The sequence below is a fragment of the Melospiza melodia genome, chromosome 5, assembly GCF_035770615.1.
Source record: "Melospiza melodia melodia isolate bMelMel2 chromosome 5, bMelMel2.pri, whole genome shotgun sequence".
Lineage (NCBI taxonomy): Eukaryota > Metazoa > Chordata > Aves > Passeriformes > Passerellidae > Melospiza > Melospiza melodia.
In genome coordinates, this window is record NC_086198.1 from 48,607,272 (window position 1) to 48,634,957 (window position 27,686).

Sequence of the window (27,686 nt, forward strand, 5' to 3'; positions counted from 1 at the left end):
CTACATTATTTGGTCATCTGTCATGTGCCTGGCAAGGATTTCCAGGAAGAGCTGCTTCATCAACTTCCTGGGGATAAAAAAGAGGCTGGCTGGTTTGTACTATGGCGAGTCCTCTTAATTGCCTTTTTTGAAGATGGGTGTCATTTGCTAACATCCACTCTTTAGCCTCTCTTGTCGTCTACATCTTAGCAAAACCCTTTTCCACTATGTCTGGCTAGGAAAAACTGTGCCAGCACAGAAAACATCTCCCATCGTGTTCTAGAAGTTGCACGGATGTCTGCCAAGTGTTTGGCAGGAAGAAAACAAAAGTTGTCCAAAACAGCTTCCAATCGAATGTTCCTGTGATTGGAAAAGTCAGGAGAGTGCAAAGGTACTGTTTTCTATCAGTTGGCAAGGTGCGCACACAATCCCAGTGTTGTACAGCTTGCTTCTTCACCTTCCCGAAGCTGCCGCTCTCGCCGGCTGCCGGAGCCCAAGAAGCGGCTTCTTCGCGCAAAGACGATTGTGCCGCTCACAGTGCTCTCCTTAGCGCGGCTTCTGTCGAAAGACGCCCGGCAGCGGCTCTTACCTCCGGAGAGCATCCTACCTTCGTCTTTAGCTCCTCTTCTCATCTACACCTCGGCAAAAAGCTTTTCCACTATGTCTGGCTAGGAAAAACTGTGCCAGCACAGAAAACATCTCCCATCGTGTTCTAGAAGTTGCACGGATGTCTGCCAAGTGTTTGGCAGGAAGAAAAGAAAAGTTGTCCAAAACAGCTTCCAATCGAATGTTCCTGTGATTGGAAAAGTCAGGAGAGTGCAAAGGTACTGTTTTCTATCAGTTGGCAAGGTGCGCACACAATCCCAGTGTTGTACAGCTTGCTTCTTCACCTTCCCGAAGCTGCCGCTCTCGCCGGCTGCCGGAGCCCAAGAAGCGGCTTCTTCGCGCAAAGACGATTGTGCCGCTCACAGTGCTCTCCTTAGCGCGGCTTCTGCCGAAAGACGCCCGGCAGCGGCTCTTACCTCCGGAGAGCATCCTACCTTCGTCTTTAGCTCCTCTTCTCATCTACACCTCGGCAAAACGCTTTTCCACTATGTCTGGCTAGGAAAAACTGTGCCAGCACAGAAAACATCTCCCATCGTGTTCTAGAAGTTGCACGGATGTCTGCCAAGTGTTTGGCAGGAAGAAAAGAAAAGTTGTCCAAAACAGCTTCCAATCGAATGTTCCTGTGATTGGAAATGTCAGGAGAGTGCAAAGGTACTGTTTTCTATCAGTTGGCAAGGTGCGCACACAATCCCAGTGTTGTACAGCTTGCTTCTTCACCTTCCCGAAGCTGCCGCTCTCGCCGGCTGCCGGAGCCCAAGAAGCGGCTTCTTCGCGCAAAGACGATTGTGCCGCTCACAGGGCTCTCCTTAGCGCGGCTTCTGCCGAAAGACGCCCGGCAGCGGCTCTTACCTCCGGAGAGCATCCTACCTTCGTCTTTAGCTCCTCTTCTCATCTACACCTCGGCAAAAAGCTTTTCCACTATGTCTGGCTAGGAAAAACTGTGCCAGCACAGAAAACATCTCCCATCGTGTTCTAGAAGTTGCACGGATGTCTGCCAAGTGTTTGGCAGGAAGAAAAGAAAAGTTGTCCAAAACAGCTTCCAATCGAATGTTCCTGTGATTGGAAAAGTCAGGAGAGTGCAAAGGTACTGTTTTCTATCAGTTGGCAAGGTGCGCACACAATCCCAGTGTTGTACAGCTTGCTTCTTCACCTTCCCGAAGCTGCCGCTCTCGCCGGCTGCCGGAGCCCAAGAAGCGGCTTCTTCGCGCAAAGACGATTGTGCCGCTCACAGTGCTCTCCTTAGCGCGGCTTCTGTCGAAAGACGCCCGGCAGCGGCTCTTACCTCCGGAGAGCATCCTACCTTCGTCTTTCGCGTCTTTTGTAGTCTACATCTTAGCAAAACGCTTTTCCACTATGTCTGGCTAGGAAAAACTGTGCCAGCACAGAAAACATCTCCCATCGTGTTCTAGAAGTTGCACGGATGTCTGCCAAGTGTTTGGCAGGAAGAAAAGAAAAGTTGTCCAAAACAGCTTCCAATCGAATGTTCCTGTGATTGGAAAAGTCAGGAGAGTGCAAAGGTACTGTTTTCTATCAGTTGGCAAGGTGCGCACACAATCCCAGTGTTGTACAGCTTGCTTCTTCACCTTCCCGAAGCTGCCGCTCTCGCCGGCTGCCGGAGCCCAAGAAGCGGCTTCTTCGCGCAAAGACGATTGTGCCGCTCACAGTGCTCTCCTTAGCGCGGCTTCTGCCGAAAGACGCCCGGCAGCGGCTCTTACCTCCGGAGAGCATCCTACCTTCGTCTTTAGCTCCTCTTCTCATCTACACCTCGGCAAAAAGCTTTTCCACTATGTCTGGCTAGGAAAAACTGTGCCAGCACAGAAAACATCTCCCATCGTGTTCTAGAAGTTGCACGGATGTCTGCCAAGTGTTTGGCAGGAAGAAAAGAAAAGTTGTCCAAAACAGCTTCCAATCGAATGTTCCTGTGATTGGAAAAGTCAGGAGAGTGCAAAGGTACTGTTTTCTATCAGTTGGCAAGGTGCGCACACAATCCCAGTGTTGTACAGCTTGCTTCTTCACCTTCCCGAAGCTGCCGCTCTCGCCGGCTGCCGGAGCCCAAGAAGCGGCTTCTTCGCGCAAAGACGATTGTGCCGCTCACAGGGCTCTCCTTAGCGCGGCTTCTGCCGAAAGACGCCCGGCAGCGGCTCTTACCTCCGGAGAGCATCCTACCTTCGTCTTTCGCGTCTTTTGTAGTCTACATCTTAGCAAAACGCTTTTCCACTATGTCTGGCTAGGAAAAACTGTGCCAGCACAGAAAACATCTCCCATCGTGTTCTAGAAGTTGCACGGATGTCTGCCAAGTGTTTGGCAGGAAGAAAAGTTGTCCAAAACAGCTTCCAATCGAATGTTCCTGTGATTGGAAAAGTCAGGAGAGTGCAAAGGTACTGTTTTCTATCAGTTGGCAAGGTGCGCACACAATCCCAGTGTTGTACAGCTTGCTTCTTCACCTTCCCGAAGCTGCCGCTCTCGCCGGCTGCCGGAGCCCAAGAAGCGGCTTCTTCGCGCAAAGACGATTGTGCCGCTCACAGGGCTCTCCTTAGCGCGGCTTCTGCCGAAAGACGCCCGGCAGCGGCTCTTACCTCCGGAGAGCATCCTACCTTCGTCTTTAGCTCCTCTTCTCATCTACACCTCGGCAAAAAGCTTTTCCACTATGTCTGGCTAGGAAAAACTGTGCCAGCACAGAAAACATCTCCCATCGTGTTCTAGAAGTTGCACGGATGTCTGCCAAGTGTTTGGCAGGAAGAAAAGAAAAGTTGTCCAAAACAGCTTCCAATCGAATGTTCCTGTGATTGGAAAAGTCAGGAGAGTGCAAAGGTACTGTTTTCTATCAGTTGGCAAGGTGCGCACACAATCCCAGTGTTGTACAGCTTGCTTCTTCACCTTCCCGAAGCTGCCGCTCTCGCCGGCTGCCGGAGCCCAAGAAGCGGCTTCTTCGCGCAAAGACGATTGTGCCACTCACAGGGCTCTCCTTAGCGCGGCTTCTGCCGAAAGACGCCCGGCAGCGGCTCTTACCTCCGGAGAGCATCCTACCTTCGTCTTTCGCGTCTTTTGTAGTCTACATCTTAGCAAAACGCTTTTCCACTATGTCTGGCTAGGAAAAACTGTGCCAGCACAGAAAACATCTCCCATCGTGTTCTAGAAGTTGCACGGATGTCTGCCAAGTGTTTGGCAGGAAGAAAAGAAAAGTTGTCCAAAACAGCTTCCAATCGAATGTTCCTGTGATTGGAAAAGTCAGGAGAGTGCAAAGGTACTGTTTTCTATCAGTTGGCAAGGTGCGCACACAATCCCAGTGTTGTACAGCTTGCTTCTTCACCTTCCCGAAGCTGCCGCTCTCGCCGGCTGCCGGAGCCCAAGAAGCGGCTTCTTCGCGCAAAGACGATTGTGCCGCTCACAGGGCTCTCCTTAGCGCGGCTTCTGCCGAAAGACGCCCGGCAGCGGCTCTTACCTCCTGAGAGTGGCAGCTTCGGGAAGGTGAAGAAGCAAGCTGTACAACACTGGGATTGTGTGCGCACCTTGCCAACTGATAGAAAACAGTACCTTTGCACTCCTGACTTTTCCAATCACATGAACATTCGATTGGAAGCTGTTTTGGACAACTTTTCTTTTCTTCCTGCCAAACACTTGGCAGACATCCGTGCAACTTCTAGAACACGATGGGAGATGTTTTCTGTGCTGGCACGGTTTTTCCTAGCCAGACATAGTGGAAAAGCGTTTTGCTAAGATGTAGACTACATAAGACGCGAAAGACGAAGGTAGGATGCTCTCCGGAGGTAAGAGCCGCTGCCGGGCGTCTTTCGGCAGAAGCCGCGCTAAGGAGAGCCCTGTGAGCGGCACAATCGTCTTTGCGCGAAGAAGCCGCTTCTTGGGCTCCGGCAGCCGGCGAGAGCGGCAGCTTCGGGAAGGTGAAGAAGCAAGCTGTACAACACTGGGATTGTGTGCGCACCTTGCCAACTGATAGAAAACAGTACCTTTGCACTCTCCTGACTTTTCCAATCACAGGAACATTCGATTGGAAGCTGTTTTGGACAACTTTTCTTTTCTTCCTGCCAAACACTTGGCAGACATCCGTGCAACTTCTAGAACACGATGGGAGATGTTTTCTGTGCTGGCACAGTTTTTCCTAGCCAGACATAGTGGAAAAGCTTTTTGCCGAGGTGTAGATGAGAAGAGGAGCTAAAGACGAAGGTAGGATGCTCTCCGGAGGTAAGAGCCGCTGCCGGGCGTCTTTCGGCAGAAGCCGCGCTAAGGAGAGCCCTGTGAGCGGCACAATCGTCTTTGCGCGAAGAAGCCGCTTCTTGGGCTCCGGCAGCCGGCGAGAGCGGCAGCTTCGGGAAGGTGAAGAAGCAAGCTGTACAACACTGGGATTGTGTGCGCACCTTGCCAACTGATAGAAAACAGTACCTTTGCACTCTCCTGACTTTTCCAATCACATGAACATTCGATTGGAAGCTGTTTTGGACAACTTTTCTTCCTGCCAAACACTTGGCAGACATCCGTGCAACTTCTAGAACACGATGGGAGATGTTTTCTGTGCTGGCACAGTTTTTCCTAGCCAGACATAGTGGAAAAGCATTTTGCCGAGGTGTAGATGAGAAGAGGAGCTAAAGACGAAGGTAGGATGCTCTCCGGAGGTAAGAGCCGCTGCCGGGCGTCTTTCGGCAGAAGCCGCGCTAAGGAGAGCACTGTGAGCGGCACAATCGTCTTTGCGCGAAGAAGCCGCTTCTTGGGCTCCGGCAGACGGCGAGAGCGGCAGCTTCGGGAAGGTGAAGAAGCAAGCTGTACAACACTGGGATTGTGTGCGCACCTTGCCAACTGATAGAAAACAGTACCTTTGCACTCTCCTGACTTTTCCAATCACAGGAACATTCGATTGGAAGCTGTTTTGGACAACTTTTCTTTTCTTCCTGCCAAACACTTGGCAGACATCCGTGCAACTTCTAGAACACGATGGGAGATGTTTTCTGTGCTGGCACAGTTTTTCCTAGCCAGACATAGTGGAAAAGCTTTTTGCCGAGGTGTAGATGAGAAGAGGAGCTAAAGACGAAGGTAGGATGCTCTCCGGAGGTAAGAGCCGCTGCCGGGCGTCTTTCGGCAGAAGCCGCGCTAAGGAGAGCACTGTGAGCGGCACAATCGTCTTTGCGCGAAGAAGCCGCTTCTTGGGCTCCGGCAGCCGGCGAGAGCGGCAGCTTCGGGAAGGTGAAGAAGCAAGCTGTACAACACTGGGATTGTGTGCGCACCTTGCCAACTGATAGAAAACAGTACCTTTGCACTCTCCTGACTTTTCCAATCACAGGAACATTCGATTGGAAGCTGTTTTGGACAACTTTTCTTTTCTTCCTGCCAAACACTTGGCAGACATCCGTGCAACTTCTAGAACACGATGGGAGATGTTTTCTGTGCTGGCACAGTTTTTCCTAGCCAGACATAGTGGAAAAGCGTTTTGCTAAGATGTAGACGACAAGAGAGGCTAAAGAGTGGATGTTAGCAAATGACACCCATCTTCAAAAAAGGCAATTAAGAGGACTCGCCATAGTACAAACCAGCCAGCCTCTTTTTTATCCCCAGGAAGTTGATGAAGCAGCTCTTCCTGGAAATCCTTGCCAGGCACATGACAGATGACCAAATAATGTAGTTAGCATGATTTTTCAGGGGAATTTCATGCTGAACATCACTTTAAACTCCTCTGATGAATCAACTTGACTGGTAGATGAAGGGAATATTATCTGCCTGGGCTTCAGGGAGGTTTTTGACATACCTCTACATGGCATCACACATACATATGGAAGCAATAGTGCAAAGGGGAGGGAATCAGTGTCTTTTCAGTGATGCTGAGGGAAAAGACAAGAGGCAGTGGGCACACACTGAAATACAGGAGATTGCCTTTGAACATCAGTAAATGTTTCTTTACTGTCAGGGTGACTGAACCACGGCACAGACTGCCCAGAAAGATTGTGGAGCCTGGATCTTTGAAGACATTAAAAGTACACCCAGATAGAATCCTGGGCAAGAGGCTCTAGGTATCCTGGTTTAGGCAGGGGGGTTGGGCCTGGTTAGCCCCACCAACCCCTTCCACTCTCTTTCATTCTGTGCTAGTGAATTCTCTTCAAGATGCATTTCAAAGCACTGGCATGACAAAGTTCTGTGCAGACAGAGATCCAAATGGACATGGCATCTAAGTTCCTTAAGCAGTGTTCAAGAAGAATGTAAAACTCTGGCACAAGTGTCTCTTCCCTAACTGAATCCCTTTCATGGGAAAATTCCCAGCTCTAGAAAGATCTTCTGATACGCATGCTTAAGACTGACACTGGCTGAGCAAATTTCTCCCTATGTATATCTAAGACCAGTTAGGATCTTCACCCAAAGTGCAGTCAACATAGTCACAGAATGCCTATTGTTAAGAAGTGACAGCTTCCATCAGAATGGCAGCTATTGGTCCACAAAATGGATTAATGGATGGGAATTATCTACGTGGGTTAAAAACAAAAATAAAGAGTTGGTCTTTATTTATCAATTTCATGGCAATATTGATAAGGGAAGAAAAAGATCTAAGTCCTTGACTTTCTGGACTCGAGGAAAGATTTTAAAAATTCCTTGTAAAAATGTATGATCACAATCAGACTATTGAAACCATTTTAGTTGGGAACAAAGTTCCAAAATTGTCTAGATAGTGGCAAAGAAGCCAAGAAAATAGGAAAGAAACAAAAAGAGAGCAAAAGAGTCAGCTTCAGTGTACAAGCTCGTTCTAGAAGTAGTCTGCTGGGAAAAGGAACCCCCAGCTAAATTTCCAATGTATTCCTGCGCTTGATTCAGTAACTGGTCAATGTAAAAACCAATCCTTTTGTACAACTTCTTCCAGCAACAAAAACTCCAACAGGTTGACACTACCATCATGCCTGTTCCAGACATATTTAAAAGAGAAATGATGATTTTCTTGAAAACCTACTTACATAAAAGTTGCAAGATGGTGGAGGGATTCCCACATCCTCCTTCCTCCATCTGGCTTGAAAGTATATTTGATAAAATATGCAACAAAGCACATGATTTATAAGGGAGAGTCAAATGGATGATTTGGGAATCGATCTCTTGTTGATAGTAAACTTCATATCCACTCGGTGTGACCTTTTTAAAACAAAATGTGGAGCTGAGGCATGAATCTGCCACAACAATTGTAAAGCAAACATACACACTCCCCTTCATATGCCCCCCCCTCCACACACACCTAGGCACACACAGAGATCAGCATAGCAGATCATGAACACCTTGGAAAAGACTGAAATGCTAAATGCCTCTCTTGATGGGCAAAAGAGCTGGTGCAGTAATTCAAATGCCTGGTACAAAAATTCTGTTTAATATTTAGCTCCTATTTAAAACACAGCTTTTCATTTCATTCTATTTACAGAATATTTTCATTTCATTTGTTTCTTTAAAATTACTTAGTTCTCACCTGTTGTATGTCTAGGAATATTTTCTTCCAAAAATAGAAAAAAATAGATGATATCTTTTCAGCAGAAAACATTGGTTGATACAATTTTAAACCATCATAATATGGAAGAATTCTTCTGTCCCTCTCGAAGGTGGAAGAAGCATTTGGATCACAGATCATCTACAATGAAATACTTGACATGTTTAAGATGCTTTCAATCAATTTTGATCGTCAATTGCTTATTTGTTGTAAACAGTAATTTTTCAGTGAAGGGAAAGCGTGTGTGGTATATCTACATGATATGTTCAAAGGCAGTTCCTACTAATGGCCAGGCTGAATTCCAGTAAATAATGTCCCGAATGATATTTTGCCGCCTTCTTTGGCACTTCATGAAATCTTACCCCGATGAAGTGCTGAAACACAGAGATTTTCTCTTAGAGAGTGTCTCATGTTGTAACCTATCCCATGGATTTTATGCTGTAATTCTTATCTCTTTTAAAATTTACTATCTTCTGTACAGTTTTCATGAAACTTTCTGTTACAGTAGTGAATAGCACAGATAAATGTCATTTTGTACAACTTTGAATTTACCCCAAGAGCTGAGAGAAAACTTGATCCTATACTTCAATCCGAGTTTCTTCTATAGTCCAACTTTGTTTCTCTACCATCAAGCTTCTCCTTTGTTGCTGCTCCAAGCCCCGTCCAAGGTGACCTTGAATACTTTCAGGGATGGGACACCCACAACTTCTCTGGGCAACCTGTTCCAGTGTTCCAGCACTCCCACAGTAAAAAAGGCCTTCCTTTCATCTAATATGTGTAGGAAATCATAAATCTAGGCATAGAAGCTTGGAGTGCAAATTTGAAATTCTTTGGATTTGAAGCACATTTTATATGAATACTGACTTACAGATGACTAAAAGATGTTGATGGGCATTTGAGCTGACAAGTTTTGAAAAAGTGCACGGAAATTAAAATTGAAACCACTAAAATTAAAAACTCCTTGCCATTTTCTTTTTCCTCTCCTATTCAAAATTGCATATGTCAGATATCAGTGCTTCATGCAAACCTCTCAGATGCTCTCAGAGAAAAAGCTTTTCTTTCAGACTAAGTTGCGGTTGACGTAGAACACTAGCAGGAGTGAAAGATTTTCTGGGCATTGGGGCAGCACGTTCTCCTTGGATTTGTGTGCAGAATGCATTTTATCCAAACTGGAAAATAGATCCCAGCTCTGTTCTATTCATCATTCTTACTTCATCAGGCCAGAAGATTCTGTGAAAAGTAGCCTGTGGACCTTGAAGACAGCGCATGTGAACCAGATGAGAGGTGATAGAGAAGTTGAGGGAGAGAAGAAAGAGCATATGGCTGAAACCAGAAAGTATTTCTCCACGTGATCATGGAAGATTGCAGGAGCCACTTGGTACTATCAAACCAGCCCGACTTGGCACTGGTGCCACTATGGGTCTGGGAGCCATGTTGCATATCGTGCATTTTAAGGAGCCAGCTGGCCACACCCAGCCATATGCCCCCAAACACAAACCAAGCCCTTTTCTCTGGCAAACAAAACTCAGCTGCCCTGCTTCTGGATGGCAGATTGCAGGAGCCACTTGGTACTATCAAACCAGCCCAACTTGGCACTGGTGCCACCTTGGCTCTGGGAACCATCCTGCCTATTGTAGCTTTTCAGGAGCCAGCCGGTCACTCCCAGCCATAGGCCCCCAAACAGAAACCTCGGCCCGTTTCCCTGGCAAACAAAAGTAAGCTGCCCCGCTTCTGGATGGCAGATGGCAGGAGCTACTTAGTACTATCAAATCAGCCCGACTTGGCACAGGTGCCACCTTGGATCTGGGAACCATCCTGTGTATCGTGGATTTTCAGGGGCCAGCCGGCCACTCTCAGCCATATGCCCCCAAACACAAACCACGGACCTTTTCTCTGGCAAACAAAACTCAGCTGCCCCACTTCTGGATGGCAGATTGCAGGAGCCACTTGGGACTATCACACCAGCACAACATGGCACTGCTGCCACCTTGGATCTGGGAACAATCCTGCGTATCGTACATATTCAGGAACCAGCCGAACACTCCCAGCCACAGGCCCCCAAACACAAACAACGGCCCATTTCCCTGGCAAACAAAACTCAGCTGCCCCGCTTCTGGATGGCAGATTGCAGGAGCCACTTGGGACTATCAAACCAGCCCGACTTGGTAATGGTACCACCTTGGATCTGGGAACCATCCGGCGTATCGTGGATTTTCAGGGGCCAGCCGGTCATTCCCAGCCATATGCTCCCAAACACAAACCTCGGCCCTTTTCTCTGGCAAACAAAACTCAACTGCCCCTCTTCTGGATGGCAAATTGCAGGACGCACTTGGTACTACAAAAAGAGCCCGACTTGGCAGTGGTGCCACCTTGGCTCTGGGAACCATCCTGCGTATCGAGCATTTTAAGGAGCCAGCCGGCAATTCCCAGCCGTATGCCCCAAAAAGAAACCACGGACCTTTTCTCTGGCAAAAAAAACTCAGCTGTCCCGCTTCTGGATGGCAGATTGCAGGAGTCACTTTGAACCATACAACCAGCCTTACTTGGCACTGGTGCCACCTTGGATCTGGGAACCATCCTGCCTATCGTTGATTTTCAGGGGCCAGCCTACCACTCTCGGCCATAGGCCCCCAAACACAAACCACAGCCCTTTTCTCTAGCAAACAAAATTTAGCTGCCCCGCTTCTGGATGGCAAATTGCAGGAGCCACTGGGTACTACAAAAACAGCCCGACTTGGCACTGGTGCCACCTTGCGTCTGGTTACCATGCGGCGTATCGTGCATTTTAAGGAGCCAGGTGGCCACTCCCAGCCATATGCCCCCAAACACAACCCACGGCCCTTTTCTCTGGCAAACAAAACTCAGCTGCCCCGCTTCTGGATGGCAGATTGCAGGAGGCACTTGGTACTATCAAACCAGCACGACTTGGCACTGGTGCCACCTTTGGTCTGGGAACCATCCTGCGTATTGTGGATTGTCAGGAGACAGCCGACCACTCTCGGCCACAGACCCCAATCAAAAACAAAGGTCCGTTTCCCTGGCAAAAAAAACTCAGCTGCCCCGCTTCTGGATGGGAGATTGCAGGAGGCACTTGACACTGTCAAACGAGCCCCACTTTGTACTGGTGCCACCTTGGGTCTGGGAACCATGCTGCGTATCGTGGATTTTCAGGAGCCAGCCGGCCACTGCCAGCCACAGGCCCCCAAACAAAAACCACAGCCTTTTTCTCTGGCAAACAAAACTCAGCTTCCCCGCTTCTGGATGGCAGCTTGCAGGAGCCACTTGGTACTATCAAACCAGCCCGACTTGGCACTGGTGCCACCTTGGGTCTGGGAACCATCCTGCCTATCGTGGATTTTAAGGAGCCAGCCGGCTACTCCCAGCCATAGGCCCCCAACAAAAACCACGGCCCTTTTTTCTCGCAAACAAAACTTAGCTGCCTCACTTCTGGATGGCAGATTGCACGAGCCACTTGGTGTAATCAAACCAGCCCGACTTGGCACTGGTGCCACCTTGGGTCTGGGAACCATCCTGCGTATCGTGGATTCTAAGGAGCCAGCCGGCCACTCCCAGCCACAGGCCCCCAAACAAAATCAACGGCGCTGTTCCGTGGAAAACAAAACACGCCTGCCAACTTTTTGATGGAGTTTGCAGGAACCACTTGGTATTATCAAACCAGCCCAACTTGGCACTGGTACCACCATGGGTCTGGATACCATGCTGCGTATCGTGGATTCTAAGGAGCCAGCCGGCCACTCCCAGCCACAGGCCCCAAAACACACACAACGGCGCTTTTCCCTGGAAAACAAAACTCGCCTGCCAACTTTTTGATGGCAGATTGCCGGAGCCACTTGGTACTATCAAACCAGCCCGACTTGGCACTGGTGCCACCATGGGTCTGGTCACCATCCTGCCTATCGTAACTTTTCAGGAGCCAGCCGGCCACTCCCACCCACAGGCCCCCAAACACAAACAACGGCGCTTTTCCCTGGAAAACAAAAGTAAGCTGCCCCGCTTCTGGATGGCAGATTGCAGGAGCCACTTGGTACTATCAAACCAGCCCGACTTGGCACTGGTGCCACCTCTGGTCTGGGAACCATCCTGCGTATCGTGGATTCTAAGGAACCAGCCGGTCACTCCCAGCTACAGGCCCCCAAACACAAACAACGGCGCTTTTCCCTGGAAAACAAAACTCGCCTGCCAACTTTTTGATGGCAGATTGCAGGAGCCACTTGCTACTATCAAATCAGCCCAACTTGGCACTGGTGCCACCATGGGTCTGGTCACCATCCTGCCTATCGTAGCTTTTCAGGAGCCAGCCGGTCACTCCCAGCCATAGGCCCCAGACAAAAACCTCGGCCATTTTCCCTGGCAAACAAAAGTAAGCTACCCCGCTTCTGCATGGCAGATTGCAGGAGCCACTTTGCAGCATCAAACTAGCCCGACTTGGCACTGGTGCCACGTCAGGTCTGGGAACCATCCTGCGTATCGTGGATTCCAATTAGCAAGCCGGCCACTCCCAGCCACAGGCCCCCAAACACAAACAACGGCGCTTTTCCCTGGAAATCAAAACTCGCCTGCCAACATTTTGATGGCAGATTGCAGGAGCCACTTGGTACTATCAAACCAGCCCAACTTGGCACTGGTGCCACCATGGGTCTGGTCACCATCCTGCCTATCGTAGTTTTTCAGGAGCCAGCGGGTCACTCGCAGCCATAGGCCCCCAGACACAAACCTCGGCCCGTTTCCCTGGCAAACAAAAGTAAGCTGCCCCGCTTCTGGATGGCAGATTGCAGGAACCACTTGGTACTATCAAAGCAGACAACTTGGCACTGGTGCCACCTTGGGTCTGGGAACCATCCTGCGTATCGTGGATTCTAAGGAGCCAGCCGGCCACTCCCAGCCACAGGCCCCCAAACACAAACAACGGCGCTTTTCCCTGGAAAACAAAACTCTCCTGCCAAGTTTTTGATGGCAGATTGCAGGAGCCACTTGGTTTTATCAAATCAGCCCAACTTGGCACTGGTGCCACCATGGGTCTGGTCACCATCCTGCCTATCGTAGCTTTTCAGGAGCCAGCCGGTCACTCCCAGCCATACGCCCCCAGACAAAAAGCTCGGCCCGTTTCCCTGGCAAACAAAAGTAAGCTACCCCGCTTCTGGATGGCAGATTGCAGGAGCCACTTTGCACCATCAAACTAGCCCGTCTTGGCACTAGTCCCACATCTGGTCTGGGAACCATCCTGCGTATCGTGGATTCTAATTAGCCAGCCGGCCACTCCCTACCACAGGCCCCTTAACACAAACAACGGCGCTTTTCCCTGGAAAACAAAACTCGCCTACCAACTATTTGATGGCAGATTACAGGAGCCACTTGGTACTATCAAACCAGCCCAACTTGGCACTGGTGCCACCATGGGTCTGGTCACCATCCTGCCTATCGTAACTTTTCAGGAGCCAGCCGGTCACTCCCAGCCATAGGTCCCCAGTCACAAACCTCGGCCCGTTTCCCTGGCAAACAAAAGTAAGCTGCCCCGCTTCTGGATGGCAGATTGCAGGAGCCACTTGGTACTATCAAACCAGCCCGACTTGGCACTGGTGCCACCTCTGGTCTGGGAACCATCCTGCGTATCGTGGATTTTAAGGAGCCAGTCGGCCACTCCCAGCCATACGCCTCCAAACACAAACAACGGTCCTTTTCCCTGGCAAACAAAAGTAAGCTGCCCCGCTTCTGGATGTCAGATTGCAGGAACCACTTGTTGCCAGGTTGGGGTGGTTTGATAGTACCAAGTGGCTCCTGCAATCTGCCATCAAAAAGTTTGCAAGCGAGTTTTGTTTTCCAGGGAAAAGCGCCGTTGTTTTTGTTTGGGGGCCTGTGGCTGGGAGTGGCCAGCTGTCTCCTTAGAATCCACGATACGCAGGATGGGTCCCAGACCAGAGGTGGCACCAGTGCCAAGTCGGGCTGGTTTGATGGTGCAAAGTGACTCCTGCAATCTGCCATCCAGAAGCGGGGCAGCTTACTTTTGTTTGCCAGGGAAACGGGCAGAGCTTTGTGTCTGGGGGCCTATGGCTGGGAGTGACCGGCTGGCTCCTGAAAAGCTACGATAGGCAGGATGGTGACCAGACCCATGGTGGCACCAGTGCCAAGTTGGGCTGGTTTGATAGTACCAAGTGGCTCCTGCAATCTGCCATCAAAAAGTTGGCAGGTGAGTTTTGTTTTCCAGGGAAAAGCGCCGTTGTTTGTGTTTGGGGGCCTGTGGCTTGGAGTGGCCAGCTGGCTCCTTAGAATCCACGATACGCAGGATGGTTCCCAGACCCAAGGTGGCACCAGTGCCAAGTCGGGCTGGTTTGATGGTACAAAGTGGCTCCTGCAATCTGCCATCCAGAAGCGGGGTAGCTTACTTTTGTTTGCCAGGGAAACGGGCCGAGGTTTGTGACTGGGTGCCAATGGCTGGGAGTGACCGGCTGGCGCCTGAAAAGCTACGATAGGCAGGATGGTGACCAGACCCATGGTGGCACCAGCGCCAAGTTGGGCTGGTTTGATAGTACCAAGTGGCTCCTGCAATCTGCCATCAAAAAGTTGGCAGGCCAGTTTTGTTTTCCAGGGAAAAGCGCCGTTGTTTTTGTTTGGAGGCCTGTGGCTGGGAGTGGCCGGCTGCCTCCTTTGAACCCAGGATACGCAGGATGGTTCCCAGAGCCAAGGTGGCGTCAGTGCCAAGTTGGGCTTGTTTGATAGTACCAAGTGGCTCCTGCAATCTGCCATCCAGAAGCGGGACAGCTTACTTTTGTTTCCCAGGGAAACGGGCCGAGGTATTTGTCTGGGGGCCTATGGCTGGGAGTGACTGGCTGGCTACTGAAAAGCTACGATAGGCAGGATGGTTACCAGACTCATGGTGGCACCAGTGCCAAGTCGGGCTGGTTTGATAATACTAAATAGCTCCTGCAATCTGCCATCCAGACGGGGGGCAGCGGATTTTTGTTTGCTGGAGAAAAGTTCCGTGGTTTTTTTTTGGGAGTATATGGCTGGACGTGGCCGGCTGGCTCCTTAAAAAGCTCGATACGCAGGATTGTTCCCTGACCCAAGGTGGCATCAGTGCCAAGTCGGGCTGTTTTCGTAGTACCAAGTGCGTCCTGCAATTTGCCATCCAGAAGAGGGGCAGTTGAGTTTTGTTTGCCAGAGAAAAGGGCCGTGGTATATGTTTGGGGGCATATGGTTGAGAGTGGCCGGCTGGCCCCTGAAAATCCACGATAGGCAGGATGGTTCCCAGAACCAAGGTGGCACCAGTGCCATGTTGGCCTGGTTTGATAGTACCATGTGGCTCCTGCAATCTGCCATCCAGAAGCGGGGCTGCTTACTTTTGTTTGCCAGGGAAACGGGCCGAGATATTTGTCTGGGGGCCTATGGCTGGGAGTGAGCGGCTGGCTCCTGAAAAGCTACGATAGGCAGGATGGTGACCAGACCCATGGTGGCACCAGTGCCAAGTTGGGCTGGTTTGATAGTACCAAGTGGCTCCTGCAATCTGCCATCAAAAAGTTGTCAGGCGAGTTTTGTTTTCCAGGGAAAAGCGCCGTTGTTCTTGTTTAGAGGCCTGTGGCTGGGAGTGGCCGGCTGCCTCCTTTGAACCCAGGATACGCAGGATGGTTCCCAGAGCCAAGGTGGCACCAGTGCCAAGTTTTGCTGGTTTGATAGTACCAAGTGGCTCCTGCAATCTGCCATCCAGAAGCGGGACAGCTTACTTTTGTTTCCCAGGGAAACGGGCCGAGGTATTTTTCTGGGGGCCTATGGCTGGGAGTGACCGGCTGGCTACTGAAAAGCTACGATAGGCAGGATGGTTACCAGACTCATGGTGGCACCAGTGCCAAGTCGGGCTGGTTTGATAATACTAAATAGCTCCTGAAATCTGCCATTCAGACGCGGGGCAGCGGATTTTTGTTTGCTGGAGAAAAGTTCCGTGGTTTTTTTTTGGGGTTATATGGCTGGACGTGGCCGGCTGGCTCCTTAAAATGATCGATACGCAGGATTGTTCCCTGACCCAAGGTGGCATCAGTGCCAAGTCGGGCTGTTTTCGTAGTACCAAGTGCGTCCTGCAATTTGCCATCCAGAAGAGGGGCAGTTGAGTTTTGTTTGCCAGAGCAAAGGGCCGTGGTATGTGTTTGGGGGCATATGGCTGAGAGTGGCCGGCTGGCCCCTGAAAATCCACGATAGGCAGGATGGTTCCCAGAGCCAAGGTGGCACCAGTGCCATGTTGGCCTGGTTTGATAGTACCAAGTGGCTCCTGCAATCTGCCATCCAGAAGCGGGGCAGCTTACTTTTGTTTGCCAGGGAAACGGGCCGAGATATTTGTCTGGGGGCCTATGGCTGGGAGTGACCGCCTGGCTCCTGAAAAGCTACGATAGGCAGGATGGTGACCAGACCCAAAGTGGAACCAGTACCAAGTTGGGCTGGTTTGATAGTACCAAGTGGCTCCTGCAATCTGCCATCAAAAATTTGGCAGGCGAGTTTTGTTTTCCAGGGAAAAGCGCCGTTGTTTTTGTTTAGAGGCCTGTGGCTGGGAGTGGCCGCCTGTCCTCGTAGAATCTACGTTACGCAGCATGGTTCCCAGAGCCAACGTGGCACCAGGGCCAAGTCGGGCAGGTTTGATAGTACCAAATGCATCCTGCAATCTGCCATCCAAAAGCGGGGCAATTTACTTTTGTTTGCCAGGGAAACGGGCCGAGGTTTGTGGCTGGGGGCCTATGGCAGGGAGTGACCGTCTGGCTCCTGAAATGCTACGATAGGCAGGATGTTTACCAGACCCATGGTGGCACCAGTGCCAAGTTGGGCTGATTTGATAGTACCAAGTGGCTCCTGCAATCTGCCATCCAGAAGCGGGGCAGCTTACTTTTGTTTTCCAGGGAAACGGGCCGAGGTTTGTGTCTGGGGGTCTATGGCTGGGAGTGACCGGCTGGCGCCTGAAAAGCTACGATAGGCAGGATGGTGACCAGACCCATGGTGGCACCAGTGCCAAGTTGAGCTGGTTTGATAGCACCAAGTGGCTCCTGCAATCTGCCATCAAAATGTTGGCAGGCGATTTTTGTTTTCCAGGGAAAAGCGCCATTGTTTGTGTTTGGGCGCCTGTGGCTCAGAGTGGCCGGGTGGCCCCTGAAAATCCACGATAGGCAGGATGGTTCCCAGAGCCAAGGTGGCACCAGTGCCATGTTGGCCTGGTTTGATAGTACCATGTGGCTCCTGCAATCTGCCATCCAGAAGCGGGGCAGCTTACTTTTGTTTGCCAGGGAAACGGGCCGAGATATTTGTCTGGGGGCCTATGGCTGGGAGTGACCGCCTGGCTCCTGAAAAGCTACGATAGGCAGGATGGTGACCAGACCCAAAGTGGAACCAGTACCAAGTTGGGCTGGTTTGATAGTACCAAGTGGCTCCTGCAATCTGCCATCAAAAATTTGGCAGGCGAGTTTTGTTTTCCAGGGAAAAGCGCCGTTGTTTTTGTTTAGAGGCCTGTGGCTGGGAGTGGCCGCCTGTCCTCGTAGAATCTACGTTACGCAGCATGGTTCCCAGAGCCAAGGTGGCACCAGGGCCAAGTCGGGCAGGTTTGATAGTACCAAATGCATCCTGCAATCTGCCATCCAAAAGCGGGGCAATTTACTTTTGTTTGCCAGGGAAACGGGCCGAGGTTTGTGGCTGGGGGCCTATGGCAGGGAGTGACCGTCTGGCTCCTGAAATGCTACGATAGGCAGGATGTTTACCAGACCCATGGTGGCACCAGTGCCAAGTTGGGCTGATTTGATAGTACCAAGTGGCTCCTGCAATCTGCCATCCAGAAGCGGGGCAGCTTACTTTTGTTTTCCAGGGAAACGGGCCGAGGTTTGTGTCTGGGGGTCTATGGCTGGGAGTGACCGGCTGGCGCCTGAAAAGCTACGATAGGCAGGATGGTGACCAGACCCATGGTGGCACCAGTGCCAAGTTGAGCTGGTTTGATAGCACCAAGTGGCTCCTGCAATCTGCCATCAAAATGTTGGCAGGCGATTTTTGTTTTCCAGGGAAAAGCGCCATTGTTTGTGTTTGGGCGCCTGTGGCTCAGAGTGGCCGGGTGGCTGCTTAGAATCCACGATACGCCGGATGGTTCCCAGACCCAAGGTGGCACCAGTGCCAAGTCGGGCTGGTTTGACACTACCAAGTGGCTCCTGCAATCTGCCATCCAGAAGCGGGGCAGCTTAATTTTGTTTGCCAGGGAAACGGTCCGAGGTTTGTGTCTGGGGGCCTATGGCTGGGAGTGACCGGCTGGCTCGTGAAATGCTACAATAGGCAGGATGGTTCCCAGACCCATAGTGGCACCAGTGCCAAGTTGGGATGATTTGATAGTACCAAGTGGCTCCTGCAATCTGCCATCAAAAAGCTGGCAGGCGAGTTTTGTTTTCCAGGGTAAAGCGCCGTTGTTTGTGTTTGGGGGCCTGTGGCTGGGAGTGGCCGGCTGGCTCCTTAGAATCCACGATATGCAGGATTGTTCCCAGACCCAAGGTGGCACCAGTGCCAAGTCAGGCTGGTTTGATGGTGCAAAGTGGCTCCTGCAATCTGCCATCCAGACGCGGGGCAGCGGATTTTTGTTTCCATGAGAAATGGTCCGTGGTTTGTTTTTGGTGGTATATGGCTGGGCGTGGCCGGCTGGCTCCTTAAAAAGCTCGATATACAGGATGGTTCCCTGACACAAGGTGGCACCAGTGCCACGTCGGGCGGTTTTCGTAGTACAAAGTGCGTCCTAAAATTTGCCATCCAGAAGAGGGGCAGTTGAGTTTTGTTTGCCAGAGAAAAGGGCCGTGGTTTGTTTTTGGGGGCATATGGCTGATAGTGGCCGGCTGGCCCCTAAAAATCCACGATAGGCGGGATGGTTCCCAGACCAGAGGTGTCACCAGTGCCAAGTCGGGCTGGTTTGATAGTACTAAATAGCTCCTGCAATCTGCCATGCAGAAGCGGGGCAGCTTACTTTTGTTTGCCAGGGAAACGGGCCGAGGTTTGTGTCTGGGGGCCTATGGCTGGGAGTGACCGGCTGGCTCCTGAAAAGCTACGATAGGCAGGATGGTGACCAGACCCATGGTGGCACCAGTGCCAAGTTGGGCTGGTTTGATAGTACCAAGTGGCTCCGGCAATCTGCCATCAAAAAGTTGGCAGGCGAGTTTTGTTTTCCAGGGAAAAGCGCCGTTGTTTGTGTTTGGGGGCCTGTGGCTGGGAGTGGCCAGCTGGCTCCTTAGAACCCACGATACGCAGGATGGTTCCCAGACCAGAGGTGGCACCAGTGCCAAGTTGGGCTGGTTTGATGGTGCAAAGTGGCTCCTGCAATCTGCCATCCAGAAGCGGGGTAGCTTACTTTTGTTTGCCAGGGAAACGGGCCGAAATATTTGTCTAGGGGCCTCTGGCTGGGGGTGGCTGGCTGGCACCTGAAAAGCTACGATAGGCAGGATGGTGACCAGACCCATGGTGGCACCAGTGCCAAGTTGGGCTGATTTGATAAAACCAAGTGGCTCCTGCAATCTGCCATCAAATGTTTGGAAGGCGAGTTTTGTTTTCCAGGGAAAAGCACCGTTGTGTGTGTTTTGGGGCCTGTGGCTGGGAGTGGCCAGCTGGCTCCTTAGAATCCACGATACGCAGGATGGTTCCCAGACCCAAGGTGGCACCAGTGCCAAGTCAGGCTGTTTTGTTAGTACCAAGTGGTTCCTGCAATCTGCCATCCAGAAGCGGGGCAGCTGAATTTTGTTTGCCAGTGAAAAAGGCTGTTGTTTGTGTTTCGGGGCCTGTGGCTGGCAGTGGCCGGCTGGCTCCTGAAAATCCATGATACGCAGCATGGTTCCCAGACCCAAGGTGGCACCAGTGCCAAGTAGGGCTGGTTTCATAGTACCCAGTGTCTCCTGCAATCTCCCATCAGGAAGAGGGGCAGTTGAGTTTTGTTTTCCAGAGAAAAGGGCCGTGGTTTGTGTTTGGGGCCTATGGCTGAGAGTGACCGGCTGGCCCCTGAAAATCCACGATAGGAAGGATGGTTCCCAGATCCAAGGTGCCAACAGTGCCATGTTGTGCTGGTGTGATAGTCCCAAGTGGCTCCTGCAATCTGCCATCCAGAAGCGGGGCAGCTGAATTTTGTTTGCCAGAGAAAAAGGCTGTGGTTTGTGTTTGGGGGCCTGTGGCTGGGAGTGGCCGGCTGGCTCCTTTGAACCCACGATACGCAGGATGGTTCCCAGACCCAAGGTGGCACCAGTGGCAAGTTGGGCTGGTTTGATACTACCAAGTGCGTCCTGCAATCTGCCATCCAGAAGCGGGGCAGCTTAATTTTGTTTGCCAGGGAAACGGGCCGTGGGTTTTGTATGGGGGCCTATAGCTGAGAGTGGCCGGCTGGCTCCTGAAAATCCACGCTAGGCAGCATGGTTCCCAGATGCAAGGTGGCACCAGTGCCAAGTCGGGCTGGTTTGATGGTGCAAAGTGGCTCCTGCAATCTGCCATCCAGAAGCGGGACAGCTGATTTTTGTTTGCCAGAGAAAAATTCCGTGGATTGTTTTTGGGGGCATATTGCTGGGAGTGGCCGGCTGGCTCCTTAAAATGCTCGATACGCATGATGGTTCCCAGGTGCAAGGTGTCACCACTACCAAGTCGGCCTGCGGTTTTAGTATCAAGTTCATCCTGCAATTTGCCATCCAGAAGAGGGGCAGTTGAGTTTTGTTTGCCAGAGAAACGGGCCGAGGTTTCTGTTTGGGGACATATGGCTGAGAGTGGCCGGGTGGCCCCTGAATATCCACGATACACAGCATGGTTCCCAGATCCAAGGTGGCACCAGTGCCAAGTTGGGCTGGTTTGATAGTACCAAGTGTCTCCTGCAATCTGCCATCCAGAAGCGGGGCAGCTTACTTTTGTTTGCCAGAGAAATAGGCCTAGGTTTTTGTCTGGGGGCCTGTGGCTAGGAGTGGCCGGCTGGCTCCTAAGAATCCACGATACGCAGGATGTTTCCCAGACCCAAGGTGGCACCAGTGCCAAGTCGGGCTGGTTTGATAGTACCAAGTGGCTCCTGCAAACTCCATCAAAATGTTGGCAGACGTGTTTTGTTTTCCAGGGAACAGCGCCGTTGATTTTGTTTGGGGACCTGTGGCTGGGAGTGGCCGGCTGGCTCCTTAGAATCCACGATACGCAGGATGGTTCCCAGACCCAAGGTGGCACCAGTGCCAAGTCGGGCTGGTTTGATTACACCAAGTGGCTCCTGCAATCTGCCATCCAGAAGTGAGGCAGCTAAGTTTTGTTTGCCAGAAAAAAGGGCCGTGGTTTTTGTTGGGGGCCTGTGGCTGGGAGTAGCCGGCTGGCTCCTTAAAATCCACGATAGGCTGGATGGTTCCCAGACCCAAGGTGGCACCAGTGCCAAGTCGGGCTGGTTTGATAGTACCAAGTGGCTCCTGCAATCTGCCATCCAGAAGCGGTGCAGTTGAGTTTTGTTTGCCAGAGAAAAGGGCCGTGGGTTGTGTTTGGGGGCATATGGCTGGGAGTGGCCGGCTGTCTCATTAAAAAGATCGATACGCAGGATGGTTCCCAGACCCAAGGTGGCACCAGTGCCAAGTCGGGCTGTTTTTACAGTACCAAGTGCGTCCTGCAATTTGCCATCCAGAAGAGGGGCAGTGGAGTCTTGTTTGCCAGAGAATAGCGCCGTTGTTTGTGTTTGGGGGCTTGTGGCTGGGAGTGGCCGACTGGCGCCTTAGAATCTGTGTTACGCAGCATGGTTCCCAGACCAGAGGTGGCACCAGTGCCAAGTTGGGCTGGTTTGATAGTACCAAGTGGCTCCTGCAATCTGCCATCCAGAAGCGGGGCAGCTTACTTTTGTTTGCCAGGGAAACGGGCCGAGGTTTGTGACTGGGGACCTATGGCTGGGAGTGACCGGCTGGCTCCTGGAAAGCTACAATAGGCAGGATGGTGACCAGACCCATGGTGGCACCAGTGCCAAGTTGGGCTGGTTTGATAGTACCAAGTGGCTCCTGCAATCTGCCATCAAAAAGTTGGCAGGCGAGTTTTGTTTTCCAGGGAAAAGCGCCGTTGTTTGTATTTGGGGGCCTGTGGCTGGGAGTGGCCAGCTGGCTCCTTTGAACCCACGATACGCAGGATGGTTCCCAGACCCAAGGTGGCACCAGTGCCAAGTCGGGCTGGTTTGATACTACCAAGTGCGTCCTGCAATCTGCCATCCAGAAGCGGGGCAGCTTACTTTTGTTTGCCAGGGAAACGGGCCGTGGGTTTTGTTTGGGGGCCTATGGCTGAGAGTGGCCGGCTGGCTCCTGAAAATCCACGCTAGGCAGCATGGTTCCCAGATGCAAGGTGGCACCAGTGCCATGTCGGGCTGGTTTGATGGTGCAAAGTGGCTCCTGCAATCTGCCATCCAGAAGCGGGACAGCTGATTTTTGTTTGCCAGAGAAAAATTCCGTGGATTGTTTTTGGGGGCATATTGCTGGGAGTGGCCGGCTGGCTCCTTAAAATGCTCGATACGCATGATGGTTCCCAGGTCCAAGGTGTCACCACTACCAAGTCGGCCTGCTGTTTTAGTATCAAGTTCATCCTGCAATTTGCCATCCAGAAGAGGGGCAGTTGAGTTTTGTTTGCCAGAGAAACGGGCCGAGGTTTCTGTTTGGGGACATATGGCTGAGAGTGGCCGGCTGGCCCCTGAATATCCACGATACACAGCATGGTTCCCAGATCCAAGGTGGCACCAGTGCCAAGTTGGGCTGGTTTGATAGTACCAAGTGGCTCCTGCAATCTGCCATCCAGAAGCGGGGCAGCTTACTTTTGTTTGCCAGAGAAATAGGCCTAGGTTTTTGTCTGGGGGCCTGTGGCTAGGAGTGGCCGGCTGGCTCCTAAGAATCCACGATACGCAGGATGTTTCCCAGACCCAAGGTGGCACCAGTGCCAAGTCGGGCTGGTTTGATAGTACCAAGTGGCTCCTGCAAACTCCATCAAAAAGTTGGCAGGCGTGTTTTGTTTTCCAGGGAACAGCGCCGTTGATTTTGTTTGGGGGCCTGTGGCTGGGAGTGGCCGGCTGGCTCCTTAGAATCCACGATACGCAGGATGGTTCCCAGACCCAAGGTGGCACCAGTGCCAAGTCGGGCTGGTTTGATTACACCAAGTGGCTCCTGCAATCTGCTATCCAGAAGCGGGGCAGCTGACTTTTGTTTGCCAGGGAAATGGGCCGTTGTTTGTGTTTGGGGGCCTGTGGCTGGGAGTGTTCGGCTGGTTCCTGAATATGTACGATACGCAGGATTGTTCCCAGACCCAAGGTGGCACCAGTGCCAAGTCGGGCTGGTTTGATGGTGCAAAGTGGCTCCTGCAATCTGCCATCCAGACGCGGGGCAGCGGATTTTTGTTTCCATGAGAAATGGTCCGTGGTTTGTTTTTGGGGGTATATGGCTGGGCGTGGCCGGCTGGCTCCTTAAAAAGCTCGATATGCAGGATGGTTCCCTGACACAAGGTGGCACCAGTGCCACGTCGGGCGGTTTTCGTAGTACAAAGTGCGTCCTAAAATTTGCCATCCAGAAGAGGGGCAGTTGAGTTTTGTTTGCCAGAGAAAAGGTCCTTGGGTTGTTTTTGGGGGCATATGGCTGAGAGTGGCTGGCTGGCCCCTGAAAATCCACGATACACAGGATGGTTCCCAGATCCAAGGTGGCACCTGTGCCAAGTCGGGCTGATTTGATAGTACTAAGTAGCTCCTGCAATCTGCCATCCAGAAGCGGGGCAGCTTACTTTTGTTTGCCAGGGAAACGGGCCGAGGTTTGTGTTTGGGGGCCTATGGCTGAGAGTGACCGGCTGGCTCCTGAAAAGCTACAATAGGCAGGATGGTGACCAGACCCATGGTGGCACCAGTGCCAAGTTGGGCTGGTTTGATAGTACCAAGTGGTTCCTGCAATCTGCCATCCAGAAGCAGGGCAGCTGAGTTTTGTTTGCCAGAGAAAAGGGCCTTGGTTTGTGTTTGGGGGCATATGGCTGGGTGTGGCCAGCTGGCTCCTTAAAATGCACGATATGCAACATGGCTCCCAGACCCAAGGTGGCACCAGTGCCAAGTTGGGCTGGTTTGATAGTACCAAGTGGCTCCTGCAATCTTCCATGATCACGTGGAGAAATACTTTCTGGTTTCAGCCTCATGCTCTTTCTTCTCTCCCTCAACTTCTCTATCACCTCTCATCTGGTTCACATGCGCTGTCTTCAAGGTCCACAGGCTACTTTTCACAGAATCTTCTGGCCTGATGAAGTAAGAATGATGAATAGAACAGAGCTGGGATCTATTTTCCAGTTTGGATAAAATGCATTCTGCACACAAATCCAAGGAGAACGGGCTGCCCCGATGCCCAGAAAATCTTTCACTCCTGCTAGTGTTCTACGTCAACCGCAACTTAGTCTGAAAGAAAAGCTTTTTCTCTGAGAGCATCTGAGAGGATTGCATGAAGCACTGATATCTGACATATGCAATTTTGAATAGGAGAGGAAAAAGAAAATGGCAAGGAGTTTTTGCTCTTAGTGGTTTCAATTTTAATTTCCGTGCACTTTTTCAAAACTTGTCAGCTCAAATGCCCATCAACATCTTTTAGTCATCTGTAAGTCAGTATTCATATAAAATGTGCTTCAAATCCAAAGAATTTCAAATTTGCACTCCAAGCTTCTATGCCTAGATTTATGATTTCCTACACATATTAGATGAAAGGAAGGCCTTTTTTACTGTGGGAGTGCTGGAACACTGGAACAGGTTGCCCAGAGAAGTTGTGGGTGTCCCATCCCTGAAAGTATTCAAGGTCACCTTGGACGGGGCTTGGAGCAGCAACAAAGGAGAAGCTTGATGGTAGAGAAACAAAGTTGGACTATAGAAGAAACTCGGATTGAAGTATAGGATCAAGTTTTCTCTCAGCTCTTGGGGTAAATTCAAAGTTGTACAAAATGACATTTATCTGTGCTATTCACTACTGTAACAGAAAGTTTCATGAAAACTGTACAGAAGATAGTAAATTTTAAAAGAGATAAGAATTACAGCATAAAATCCATGGGATAGGTTACAACATGAGACACTCTCTAAGAGAAAATCTCTGTGTTTCAGCACTTCATCGGGGTAAGATTTCATGAAGTGCCAAAGAAGGCGGCAAAATATCATTCGGGACATTATTTACTGGAATTCAGCCTGGCCATTAGTAGGAACTGCCTTTGAACATATCATGTAGATATACCACACACGCTTTCCCTTCACTGAAAAATTACTGTTTACAACAAATAAGCAATTGACGATCAAAATTGATTGAAAGCATCTTAAACATGTCAAGTATTTCATTGTAGATGATCTGTGATCCAAATGCTTCTTCCACCTTCGAGAGGGACAGAAGAATTCTTCCATATCATGATGATTTAAAATTGTATCAACCAATGTTTTCTGCTGAAAAGATATCATCTATTTTTTTCTATTTTTGGAAGAAAATATTCCTAGACATACAACAGGTGAGAACTAAGTAATTTTAAAGAAACAAATGAAATGAAAATATTCTGTAAATAGAATGAAATGAAAAGCTGTGTTTTAAATAGGAGCTAAATATTAAACAGAATTTTTGTACCAGGCATTTGAATTACTGCACCAGCTCTTTTGCCCATCAAGAGAGGCATTTAGCATTTCAGTCTTTTCCAAGGTGTTCATGATCTGCTATGCTGATCTCTGTGTGTGCCTAGGTGTGTGTGGAGGGGGGGGCATATGAAGGGGAGTGTGTATGTTTGCTTTACAATTGTTGTGGCAGATTCATGCCTCAGCTCCACATTTTGTTTTAAAAAGGTCACACCGAGTGGATATGAAGTTTACTATCAACAAGAGATCGATTCCCAAATCATCCATTTGACTCTCCCTTATAAATCATGTGCTTTGTTGCATATTTTATCAAATATACTTTCAAGCCAGATGGAGGAAGGAGGATGTGGGAATCCCTCCACCATCTTGCAACTTTTATGTAAGTAGGTTTTCAAGAAAATCATCATTTCTCTTTTAAATATGTCTGGAACAGGCATGATGGTAGTGTCAACCTGTTGGAGTTTTTGTTGCTGGAAGAAGTTGTACAAAAGGATTGGTTTTTACATTGACCAGTTACTGAATCAAGCGCAGGAATACATTGGAAATTTAGCTGGGGGTTCCTTTTCCCAGCAGACTACTTCTAGAACGAGCTTGTACACTGAAGCTGACTCTTTTGCTCTCTTTTTGTTTCTTTCCTATTTTCTTGGCTTCTTTGCCACTATCTAGACAATTTTGGAACTTTGTTCCCAACTAAAATGGTTTCAATAGTCTGATTGTGATCATACATTTTTACAAGGAATTTTTAAAATCTTTCCTCGAGTCCAGAAAGTCAAGGACTTAGATCTTTTTCTTCCCTTATCAATATTGCCATGAAATTGATAAATAAAGACCAACTCTTTATTTTTGTTTTTAACCCACGTAGATAATTCCCATCCATTAATCCATTTTGTGGACCAATAGCTGCCATTCTGATGGAAGCTGTCACTTCTTAACAATAGGCATTCTGTGACTATGTTGACTGCACTTTGGGTGAAGATCCTAACTGGTCTTAGATATACATAGGGAGAAATTTGCTCAGCCAGTGTCAGTCTTAAGCATGCGTATCAGAAGATCTTTCTAGAGCTGGGAATTTTCCCATGAAAGGGATTCAGTTAGGGAAGAGACACTTGTGCCAGAGTTTTACATTCTTCTTGAACACTGCTTAAGGAACTTAGATGCCATGTCCATTTGGATCTCTGTCTGCACAGAACTTTGTCATGCCAGCGCTTTGAAATGCATCTTGAAGAGAATTCACTAGCACAGAATGAAAGAGAGTGGAAGGGGTTGGTGGGGCTAACCAGGCCCAACCCCCCTGCCTAAACCAGGATACCTAGAGCCTCTTGCCCAGGATTCTATCTGGGTGTACTTTTAATGTCTTCAAAGATCCAGGCTCCACAATCTTTCTGGGCAGTCTGTGCCGTGGTTCAGTCACCCTGACAGTAAAGAAACATTTACTGATGTTCAAAGGCAATCTCCTGTATTTCAGTGTGTGCCCACTGCCTCTTGTCTTTTCCCTCAGCATCACTGAAAAGACACTGATTCCCTCCCCTTTGCACTATTGCTTCCATATGTATGTGTGATGCCATGTAGAGGTATGTCAAAAACCTCCCTGAAGCCCAGGCAGATAATATTCCCTTCATCTACCAGTCAAGTTGATTCATCAGAGGAGTTTAAAGTGATGTTCAGCATGAAATTCCCCTGAAAAATCATGCTAACTACATTATTTGGTCATCTGTCATGTGCCTGGCAAGGATTTCCAGGAAGAGCTGCTTCATCAACTTCCTGGGGATAAAAAAGAGGCTGGCTGGTTTGTACTATGGCGAGTCCTCTTAATTGCCTTTTTTGAAGATGGGTGTCATTTGCTAACATCCACTCTTTAGCTCCTCTTCTCATCTACACCTCGGCAAAAAGCTTTTCCACTATGTCTGGCTAGGAAAAACTGTGCCAGCACAGAAAACATCTCCCATCGTGTTCTAGAAGTTGCACGGATGTCTGCCAAGTGTTTGGCAGGAAGAAAAGAAAAGTTGTCCAAAACAGCTTCCAATCGAATGTTCCTGTGATTGGAAA